General features: G+C 41.0%; 1 protein-coding gene across 13 annotated transcripts in view; it reads left to right on the top strand.

Annotated features, from left to right (window-relative positions):
• Nucleotides 1-375: 375 nt before the first annotated feature.
• The window catches only part of ythdc2 (YTH domain containing 2), a 141,339-nt gene continuing 129,822 nt past the window's right edge, over nucleotides 376-11,892 (top strand). For 7 of the 13 annotated variants that reach the window (XM_078955537.1, XM_078955536.1, XM_078955535.1 and 4 more), the window contains exon 1: nucleotides 376-422. The gene's annotated coding sequence lies outside the window, so the exon portion shown is untranslated. Of the gene's footprint in view, nucleotides 423-1,733; nucleotides 1,851-5,901; nucleotides 5,967-11,892 lie in introns of those variants that run through there. The other 6 variants (XM_078955539.1, XM_078955538.1, XM_078955534.1 and 3 more) reach the window with 4 other exon arrangements.

The following is an 11,892-nucleotide window of genomic DNA, read 5'->3' as shown; positions in this document are numbered from 1 at the left end:
TCCGGACTGTTGGCCCAAAGTACTTGAAGCCCTCCACCTTCTGCACCGCAGGTCCCTGTAATGTCACCATTCCACTTGAATGCCCCTCTTTACACACAGATCATCTCAAATACCTTAATTCCTGTCCTTACAGGACAAACCTCCACCTCTACATGTTTGTCCACCTGCTCCATCACAAAATGATTTGTAGAACAAGATACTAACTTTTACAGATACAAACACAAAGAAAATAACAAAATGAGGAGCCCAACCAAATCAAAATAAACAATGTTCTTTATTTGAAGGATGATACCTGAAAAATCACGATGTCCAAATTCTGTCTTGTGTCTGACTGCTATCAGACTCTTATTTTGAAATTGTTTCAGCGGAAGTGTTGTTTCTTCTTCCGCTGCCGCGGTCTTGTGGTCCTGAGGCTTCTTGAGGTGAGTGTCCCGTTTCTCATAGGAAAGCGCGGAAAGCTCTTCGTTTGTGGAGGAAATGGTTATTTTTCCAGTTTTTTCCGCCTCTCATCTTCCTTATTAGTAAACATTGGTTTTCATAAAAGAGAATTAAACTCTTATGATGTGTTTGAAAAGAGATTTTGATCGTTTTAAATTTCTCACGACAGCCACCAGCCAGGCCAAAAAAATGCCCCCTTTTTTTTATCACGAACGAAGAGGTAACTTAATATTGTAAATGTTAGTCAAATCCATTTAGAATCGGAGCATGGTATTCTTTAAGCACACAAATCTGATCAAAAAAATCCCGTAATAAGTTGTTTACCAATTATCGTGAATTTCTGATTTACGTGGTTTCTGCTAGCTTGTCGCTTTGTGAAGTTTCCCGCTTCCACTTTGATAGCTGGACTGAGTGGCCCCTCCCCCTCGCGCTCCATGAAGCCACATTCCCATAGACTTCTAGTTATAAACTGACCAATCAGAAGAAACGTGGATATGGACGAAGTTTTTTTAAAAATAAACTTTATTAACAATAGATTGCACATACAAAATACCAAACACAAAACTTCACTGTGTGCAAAATACAATCTTCACGTTCGCCAGGAGAATGAACAAAAAACCATAATAATAACCATGTAAAACAGGTTATGCAAAAATAAAACAAAAATAATAAGGCAAAGGAATCTGTTAAAGTTTCAGGAGAGACCATGTTTCAACTGTTCTGACAGCTTTTTTGTTAGTGGAGGATTTTATACTGTTCACATACAATACCATTTCTTTCTGAATAACATAAAACACTGTTTTTTTGTTGGCATATTTACACTTGTGAATAAAGTATTTAGCCATGATTATGGGTAAATTAACTACATATATTTTTTCTGCATTAAGTCTTCCTTGTGCAAAATATCCAAAAATAATATGCTCGTAAAATAATCTATAATCTTCACATAGATGAGTTCTTATAAAATGTATCACATCTTTCCAAAATAGTTGAGTGAAATAGCAAAACCAAAAGAGATGAGGCACAGTTTCTGGTGAGGAATGACAGAATGAACAGTTTATGTCCAGATCTTTTTTAAACTTAGTAAAGAAATGTTTCACTGGATAAAATTTGTGAAGAATTGTGAAAGAAATTTCTCTGATTTTATTGGTGATGAAATACTTTTGTGGCAGAGTCCAAACCTTTTCCCACTGAATTCTACATCCAAAGCTGTTCCAGTATGAGATAACATGCGGTTCTCATTTTGAAACAGAGAACGGATACTTTGATTATTCCTTCTAGCTGAAAAACATACCGTTCCACACCACAATTCTGTTAATTTGGGAGGAGAACATGGAGTATTTGAAGGAGAACTTCTACACAGAAGTCTAACACCACCTGGGATGCTCCAGTAACCAATGAAAACTCAGCAGGTGAGACATGCAGACTATAGGTGGACAGAAACTCAACGTCTGACATCAGGTTACCATGTGGATTCATCAGCTGTGTCACAAGAGAAATGTTCTTTTCAAACCAATTTTCAAGAAAAATACTCTTGTTTTTGTGTAGAATATCAGCGTTATTCCAAATATAGTAGCGATGAGAAGAGAAATTATGTTTGTAGATCTAAGTCCATGCCAATAAAACCTGCTTATGAAAATTAGACAAATTTAAAGGAATTTTCTCTATTTTAAAATTACATAATAGAAGAAATGGCAGACCTCCAAGCTTATCAAATATATATTTTGGTATGAAATTCCAAAATGAGGTTTCACTTTTTAAGAAGTTTTTTAACCATTTAATTTTGAGGACATTGTTTAGAGTGGAGAAATCAAGAAAGTCAAGTCCTCCGTTTTTAGATGAATTAATTACTACTGATTTTCGTACATAGTGGATTCTGTTTCTCCAAAGAAAATTAAAAAGTATCTGATCAATCCTTTTTGCAGTTTTACAGTCCAGAGATAGCGAGGAAGCAATGTAGACTAGTCTGGAAATTCCTTCTGCTTTGGCTAAGAGGTCACGACCTTTTAGTGAAAGATCTCTTTGTAGCCAATGATTAAATTTATTTTGTGCTTTTGCAATCATAGGATTATAGTTAATCAGTTCTCTTTGTTTTTGATCTTTAGTTATCTGCAAACACCCAAATATGTGACTTTGTCTTTGACTACTATACTATTTATGGATGTTAGAGCACATTGTTTAAGAGGAAATAACTCACATTTCTTTAGGTTTAGATAAAGTCCAGATGCTTTTGAAAATGTATCTATAACTTGAAGAACCCTGGGAACCTGTGAATAGTTTTTTTAAGAATAACATGGTGTCATCTGCCAGTTGACTTATAAGAATGTTTTTACCAGCAATAGAAATACCATCAATATTACTTGATTTTATATATCTGCAGAAAACTTGTGCAACCAGAAGAAACAGGAAACAGGTACGCAGAGACAGGACAGCCCTGTCTTATTCCTCTCTGGAGACAGAATCTGCGAGTGGTGCCAGCACTCAACTTAACAGAACTGTTTCCGTTTGCATAGAGTGTTTTAACAGCACTACACAAATAATCCCCAAAACCCATCTTTTCCAGACAGTAGAATAGAAAAGGATGCTCAACAGTATCAAATGCCTTACAAAAATCAAGCTATCATCATCAGTAATGATGTCTGAATAATCAATGAGATCTAAAACTAGTCGTAGATTGTTTGAGATGCATCTGTCTTTCATGAAACCTGACTGTTTCTCATCTATTACTGTATCAAGAACACTTTTCATTCTCATGACTAATATTGTGGCAAGAATTTTATAATCATTATTAAGTAGACTAATAGGTCGTTGTTATTAGCATCTGAAACTTCCTGTAAAGAATTGACAGAATCACAACCCAATTTATCCTCTTCACTGATTGTATTTATATTATTCAAGGAATCACAGAATGAATTCATTGCTTCCTGACTAAAAGTTGTCTTATAAAGTTCACAGTAGTAATCATGACAAAAACTAGAAATAAGCTGTTTATCATTTTCAAGTTTTCCATTTATATTTAACTGTAACACCGAATTAAACTTTGCTTGTGACTTCTCTAATTTGAAAAAATAAGAAGTCATTTGTTCCCCTTGTTCCAGCCATTTTTGTCGAGATCTTATAAAAGCTCCTTCGGCTTTAGCTTTGTACATATTGTCCAGTTTTAATTGTAAATCTATTAATCTTAAATTTTGCTCCTCATTTAGGTTTTCTGGTGGTAAACTTAAAAGTTCAGTAATTTCAGAGATTATTTCTTCTTCTAATTTACGTTTAGATTTTGCCTGAATGCTGCCATATCTTCGCAAAAATTTAGAAATTTCAAATTTTAAGAGTTCCCAGTTGGAGCTGTAAGCCTTTTGCTGTTGCGCTTTATCCCAGTAAAATTTAATGAGTCTCTTAATTACTGATTGAACACATTCATGCGTTAGTAACGTACCATTCAGCTTCCAGTAACAGATTTTTCGAGACCCATTTTCGTCAGGAAAAAATTGTATTCTAATTGTTAAGGCTTTGTGGTCAGTTAGTGGTGTTGCTAAAATGTCTGCAGAAACATTCTCTTTGTCTACATCCTTTGAGAGAAGCCAAAAGTCTAAACGTGATTGCCTAGATCTGCTCTTATTACTCCATGTATACTCCATTTTATCAGGAAATTTGGTCCTCCATATGTCACATAAATCCAACTTTTCTACCAACAGCTTCAGCTTTGATTTAGATTTTAGAGTCTGACCTGGAGGCCATCTGTCAGCGTTTTGGTCCATCACCACATTAAAGTCACCTCCAATTAGGACATGTGCGCTTGGAAATTTGGCTAACCAGAACATTATTTTATCTTCTAAAGTGTCCAGAAGCCGATTGTTATCAGAGCTGGAATTGTATCCATAAATGTTGATTATCATGCAATGAATATTGCTCATCTTTACAATTAGACAAATAAAATGACCATTTGTATCAGAATCACTGTGCAAAACCTCCCCCTTAAAATTATTCCTCATGCAACATACTCCCGCAGAGAATTCTGTGCCATGTGAAAACCAAAAGTCATCCCCCCATTGAGCTTTCCAAAAATTTGCATCCTTAGCAAGAGAATGAGACTCCTGAAAAAAAACAAAGTCAGTTTTTTGCTGTTTAGCAGACAAAAATAAGGCCTTACGCTTTACATTATGCCTTAGCCCTCTGGCATTTAACGAGAAAACAGATAATGACATAAAAAAGTAGAAAAATAAATAGAAAAATAGAACCTTTTTGAACTTAAGTCCAAAAAATATATATAGGTCAACAGCAAACGCAGTCGCACCTTCTTAAATCAAACTAGTGTGAAAAGAATAAATAACACTAACACTGAGAACATTTCAGCATTAACTCAACATCCTCTTTGGATGTAATAAAGTCAAGAAAAGAGACATTCATATGTCCATTGTGTTAACACTACAAACTGAACCTTTTTTTCTTCTTTCTTTTTTTTCTTCTCTCCTCTTCTTCTCCTCCTTTTTAAAATGGAGTTACGTTATTGATCACCAATGATGATTTCCCCTACTCCTTGGATGAAGGCCCTGGCACCAGCATAGTATGCAACTTTTCCAGCAGCTCGAGCCTTTTGAATCTCTGGCCACAGCCGCAGCCTCCGCTCTCTGTCGCCTTTGGAAAAATCCTCCTTGAACTGCAAACCGTGATCCTTCATGTAAGGTGAATCCTTCGCCGCCTTCCAGACTGCATCCCTGCCCAGCCGAGAGATGAACTGCAGAATAATAGCTCTGGGTCGTGTGTTGCTTGAAGGCTGCCTCTTATTGCCAAGTCGATGCACAGTGTCTATAACATCCAACAGCTTTTCCTTCATGGAAGGGAAGACCATCTGACAGATTTTTATCACAACAAGGCGTGTGTTTTCATTCTCTGTCTTAGGAACACCCACAAGCTTCAGATTCCATCTTCTTGTGTAAGATTCAACTTCATCCACTCTTCTTTGTAGAAGTTTAACAGGTATCTCCAAGGAGTCTACCCGTTGTTCCAGAACAGCCATCTTGATGCTAACAGCTTTAACATCGTTAGCCACAGCTTCCACCTTGTTGTTCAGGCCAGCTATTTTATCCTCAATAGCGTCAGACCTCATATTAATTAGCTCAGTTATACTAGCAAGCTGGGCGTGAATGTCGTCTTTTGGCAATGATGTAGCCTGGTTTTGAGCTTTTTCTTACTTACAGGTTGCTTACTTGGAGTTAGCGGCAGCGGCGGAAACTCTTCCTCTGGGACATCGGTCACCATACCTTCAGTATTCTTTGAATAGTCGTGACCACCGCTAGCAAGCGCGCTCGAGCTTGTGCCAGCATCGTCGGAGCTCGCCACAGCCGAATATTCCCGCTTTTTCACCATGGTATTAGCAGAATTCGAAAAAATATTCAAAATGAAACTTTTATAAGCAAGGTTCGTCACTATATAACTTTTCACAACTGTTTTTTAACTAAAGTAGGTGCGGAGCGAAGCGAAAACAGACCGACTAGGCCGCCATCTTGGAACCCAAATCGCATATGGACGAAGTTACGTAATGTATTTTTGTGTTTTTGGGCAAGACACTGAACCCCTCCCTGCCTCTGGTGGAGGGTTGACGCCAGTTTTCAGCAGGGGGGGGGCATCACCCCAGCTGTCAGTCAGCCGACAGAGGGACTGGTTTAAAAAAAGAGGACAGTTGTTAAAATACCCAACTTTGTGTTTCTGTAATACAGTGCTTCGCAATTATTTTTTTGCCAGGCCCCCCCCCTAGGAAAAAGAAAATGTTCTCCCTCTTCTATTTCCTTCCACCTTGCCCTAAATTGCGGATCGCAGAGACCTAAGACAAGTGGTCTTATTTGAGCCGCATAATAATAATCCCTGAGGGTTGGTAGTGCCATACCCCCTTTTTCCTTAGACAGTTGCATTACTTTGTATCGTATTCTGGGTCTATTACCCTTCCAAATATAACGGGAAATCCTCTTGTCCCATTCAATGAATTGCTGATCTTTTATTTCAATTGGTAGCATCTGGAAAAGATACATTAAGCGAGGCAGGATAACCATTTTAATTGTGTCCAGGGCTCCAGACTAACTTTTTTCACTAGGAGCACAGTGGCCCCCAACCGCAAATTTTAGGGGCACAACCAGAAAATTTAGGGGTGCATACCGTAAATCAACATTCTAACCAAATCTACTAATTTCCACTGTATTATGAATAAATACTTTAATAATAGATGCAGAAATTACAATGTGCTGTTTCAAATTCAGTGTCACATTTAAATCTGCACTTTTGAAGATGCAACAAGAAGGTAAACTGACAGAAGAAGGTAAACTGTAAAAGAACGGGCGATGTTCACTGGATATCAGAACAATCGATACAGATACCTGAGATCAGAGAGAGGCTCAAAAACTGATGGAAATTTATCTTGGTGACACCAAATAAGTGCAGCCAAGACGCACAATAAGCGTGTTTGAGATCACCCAGGTGGACGCAACGCTGTTCAGATCACCGTGTGTGACATATATTTTTGTTTTTGCTCCAACATCACCTGTCAATCGTCACAAAAATATCAGGAGAAAGGGGCGGGGGCAGCAAGGCCCCAACCTACTGAACGCAGCTGGAAATTTAGTACTGAACTGACTGAAAGCTGCCCTATGACTACAAAACAATGCATTATGGGACATGTGTCCTGATGGGTTTTGTAGTTAAGTGAGGAATTGAAATAATTTAAAATACCAATTGATTAAAAATAGGCTACATCCATTACAAAACATTCAAATAAATATAAAATATATAATAACACAGATCATACTAAGGGGGAGAGGAATATTAAAACTAAATTGAACTGAGTTGAACTTCAACTTCCTGTTCTCCTTCAGTCTCGCTGCAGATTCGCCATCAGCCCCCCCCCCCCCCCCCCCCCCCCCCCCTGACTGACCAAATGGTCGCAGTCTGGAGCCCTGGGGCCTGTTTCAGAAAGGAGGTACAACCAACTCTGAGGTTAAACTTGAACTCTGAGTTGGTCAATCGAGAGATTAACAACTCTGAGTTTTCTGTTTCAGAGAAGCTGATCGGAGTTAGGTCAATCAATTCTGAGTAGACTGATTCGGAGTTAAACGTGCGCACCGCGACTATAAGAAGCCATTATCAATGGAGCGCAGATATTACGAGTCACCATGGCAACCGTGGAAAAAAAGAGGTCTGCGTATTTTTCACCAGCTGAACTTGACGTGCTGCTGCAGAGTTACAGTGAATATGAGCACATATTCCGGAAGACAAGCAACACCGCTGCATCTGCAAAACAGAGACAGTTAGCGTGGGAAAACATAGCTGCTCAAGTTAATGCGTAAGTTTGCATTTAAATCATTGTTATAAAATATTGGCTGTAATAACTTTTTAAATAGCGTAAGGTGTGAATTAAAAATGGCGATATTTAGGTGTACTTTTGAAGTGTTATTCCTGGTGTAATTGCATGAAATGCTGCATAGTGTACAGAACCAATCTGGGGGGAAAAATGCATTTAAGAGGACTTTTTTTATTAACCTTCCCCTCTTGCAAACGTTGGTCAGTTTAATATTAATACATGCAATTGTGTTTTTAAAAGTGAGCTTATGTCTACCCTTGTATTGATCAAGTGGTATAGGTTTATATGGGATTAAGAAAGTAAGCAGTGCTAGCAAATTGTGTTTCCAAAAAGTAATTGTTACATTAATCTAATTCAATGTCCCTGATTTCATTTTCATGTAGTTGCAATCCTGCAGGAATTAAAAGAACATGGCAGCAGCTAAAAATGAAGTATAAAAACATAATTCAATCAGGTCAAATTTGAGCATGTCATGGATGTAGGCTTTGTTGACAATATTTGACATATGAAACATCTACATAGCAATACATATCTAATGTTGTTTTCATTCTGTATATGTAATTGACTGCAACGAAAAACGGTTACGCTCAAACAAAAACGTATGGGGAAATGACAAAAAATCGAGTCTAGGTCTCAAAATCCTTGCACGACGTAAATGTAATTCTCTACGAATTAATGCAGCCTCCTCGTCTACTGGGTCCTCCAAAAAAGGACAAGCCATTCTTGTCACTTGTCTCTGTGTGACGGACATTTGGGCAATGAAGGTTAAAGCGAAAAATACCGCTTCATCTTTAAAAAGGGGAGGGGACCGGCAGAAACCTTGAGTTTAGAGAATAAAACCTGCTCCCGACCAGGTTAAGTTCACAGCGTAAGTAACCATGGACACTGACTCCGAGTATAAGTTACCTCTCGTTCAGAAACGGGTTTGACTTACTCTGCTTTCTCTGGTTTAACAAACCTCCCATTCTGAAACGGAAAACCCAGGGTTTCCCTGATTTCAGGGTTAACGCACTCAGAGTTTACACTTAATCTCCTTTCTGAAACAGGCCCCTCTGGTGTCTATCCTTGAAGATTGGTAGATGAGTCCATCTGGAAATGTCTGATTTTATTTTTAAGTTTAGAGGGACATAATTTGCATCAAATAATTTAGTAATATCTTGGGTGAGGTTAATTCCTAGGTACTTCATTGTATTCGTAGTACATATCAGGTCATATTTATTCAAAAGCTGTTTTGGTGGATTAAAATTGAGAGTTAAGATCTGTGTTTTTTGGACATTTAATCTGTAGCCTGATAATTGTCCAAATTCTTTTAGGAATGACATTAATATTGGTAAAGACTTCAGGGGTTGTGTTAAATAGATTAATACATCATCTGCAAATAATGATAATTTGTGTTCTTGTCCTCCTATTTTCACTCCTGTTATCTCTTTGGCTTGTCGAATTAATTGACCGAGGGGTTCAATAAATAAAGCAAATAAAAGTGGTGAGCATGGGCAGCCCTGTCTGCAGGAACGCTCCAGTGTGAAGGGTTTCGTAAGACTACCATTAATTTTAATTCTTGCTGTGGGGTTATTATATACAGCTTGAAGAGCCTGAATAAGAGTTGTATGTAAGCCATATTTCTTTAGTACTTTAAACAGGAAGGTCCATCTAACTGTATTGAATGCCTAATATTGAATGTTTTAATTCACAGAGGGTGAGTAGATTGTAGGATTCTTGACGTAGCGTGGCAGCTGACAGAAGGTTTGCGGCAGGAAGGTCCAGAGTGCGTGGCTTCGGCTGAATCCAAGGAGGAGAGCGTGAGCGGTGGACTGCGACCCGAGGTTCACCCGTGATGCAGATAATTCCTGAGAGTGGAGCAAAGAGGAACAGTTAACGAGGCTGGGATTAGACAAGGCACAAAACATGAGCTGGCCAGACATAAGCACCGTGGAAGGAACAACGGACTGGCGTCGAAAACAGGTCCTGGATCTCCTTAAGTAGGCGGGGATGAAGATGAGGTGAGTGGAACCAGCTGGTTGCGCCCAGAGCAGAGCAGGAACGGGGGAGGAGGGAGGTAATTGACAGAGGCACCATGTCAGTACCCCCCCTCAACGACCGCCTCCAGGCGGTCCGGGGCGATGATCCGGATGGGCGTGGAAGAAGTCGTCTATCAGGGAATGGTCCAAAATAAGGGAGCGGGAGATCCATGATCGCTCCTCAGGACCGTACCCCTCCCAGTCCACCAAAAACTGGAACCCCCGGCCACGGCGGCGAACATCCAAAATCCGACTGACGGTAAAGGCAGGCGCGCCATCAATGGTCCGGGCACGGGGAAGTGGACGGCGGGCACAAAGGGCTTTCGCTGACAGGCTTAATCTGGGAGACGTGGAACGAGGGGTGCACCCTCAGAGCAGCAGGCAGGCGTAGACGGACACAGGAGGGGTTAATGATGTGATCAATCATGTAAGGGCTGATGTACCTGGGAGCCAGCTTACGTGATGATGCCTGAACGGGGATGTTGCGTGATGATAACCATACCTTCTGCCCAGGACGGTAATCGGGACTCACCACCCTGTGACGGTTAGCGATCTGACAGTTGCTCTCCCTGGTGCGCAGGAGAGCAGCCCTGGCCTGACGCCATATGTCCTGGCAACGTTGTAGATGTAGCTGGACTGAGGGCACTGCCAGATCGAGTTCCAGAGAAGGAAACAGAGGTGGTGAGTACCCCAAAGAGGCTTCGAAGGGGGATATGCCTGTAGCAGAGGAGGGATGAGCGTTATGAGCGTATTTCACCCAGATGAGATACGTGGACCAGTCAGATTCATTTTGAGCTGCCAGGCATCTGAGAGCCGCCTCCAACTCTTGGTTTGCTCTTACGGCTTGTCCGTTGGACTGGGGGATGGTATCCTGAGCTAAGACTGGCTCCACGGGCGGAGCAGAACGACTTCCACACCTGAGACGTGAATTGAGGTCCACGGTCAGACACGATGTCACATGGTATGCCATGGTAGCGAAACACATAATTGACAAGAAGTTCAGCAGTGTCTGAGGCAGAGGGGAGTTTAGCCAAAGGGATAAAGTGAACGCCCTTGGAGAAACGATCAATGACCGTTAGTATTACTGTGTGCCCCTGGGATGGGGGCAACCCTGTAATGGAATCCATAGCGATGTGAGACCAAGGGCGACTAGGTATAGACAGAGGCAACAGATGACCAGAGGGAGGTGAATTTGAGTTCTTGGAGCGGGCACAGATGGTACAAGCAGCCACGTACTCACGGACGTCCTTCTCAAGAGAGGGCCAGTAAAACCGACGACGCAGTAGGTTGATAGTCCTGCGTACTCCTCCGTGACAGGCGATCCGTGATGCATGCCCCCATGTGAGTACGTCGGACCTGAGAGAATCGGGAACATACAGACTACCAGGTGGACAGGAAACATGATCAGGTATCTCACCCTGGGCCTGTTGGACCTTGCTCTCGATCTCCCAGGTGAGAGTACCTATAAAACAGGAGGTGGGAATGATGGTAGAGTCAGTGGTGGGTTCGACAATAGTATATTTCCTGGATAAGGCGTCCGGCTTGATATTGCGGCTGCCTGGACAGTAGGTGATATTGAAGTTGAAACGATCGAAAAACAAACACCAGCGAGCTTGACGGGAATTCAGACGTTTTGCACTGCGTAAGTATGCTAGATTTTTATGATCAGTCCAAACTATAAAGGGTAGCTCTGCCCCCTCCAGCCAGTGTCGCCACTCTTCCAAGGCTAATTTGATAGCCAAAAGTTCGCGGTTGCCCACGTCATAGTTCCTCTCAGCAGGGCTCAACTTGCGTGAGAAATAAGCACAGGGTTTTAACTTGCTGGTGGACTCCTCACGTTGGGAAAGGACAGCGCCGACTCCAGAATCAGAAGCATCCACCTCTACGATGAATTGCTTAGAGACATCAGGTTGAATGAGAATAGGTGCGGTTACAAATAGTTCCTTGAGTTTCTTGAACGCTGTGTCGGCAGCCGGGGTCCAGATGTAGGGTTTATTGATCGATGTAAGTTGAGTGAGGGGAGCAGCTATACTACTGAAATTTCGGATAAACCTCCTGTAGAAGTTCGCGAAGCCCAGAAATTGTTGCAAT

Source organism: Oryzias latipes, chromosome 12 (genome assembly GCF_053564925.1).
Source record: "Oryzias latipes strain Hd-rR chromosome 12, Olatipes_Hd-rR_3.1".
NCBI classification, from domain to species: domain Eukaryota; kingdom Metazoa; phylum Chordata; class Actinopteri; order Beloniformes; family Adrianichthyidae; genus Oryzias; species Oryzias latipes.
This window is presented reverse-complemented; position numbering and strand designations above follow the sequence as displayed.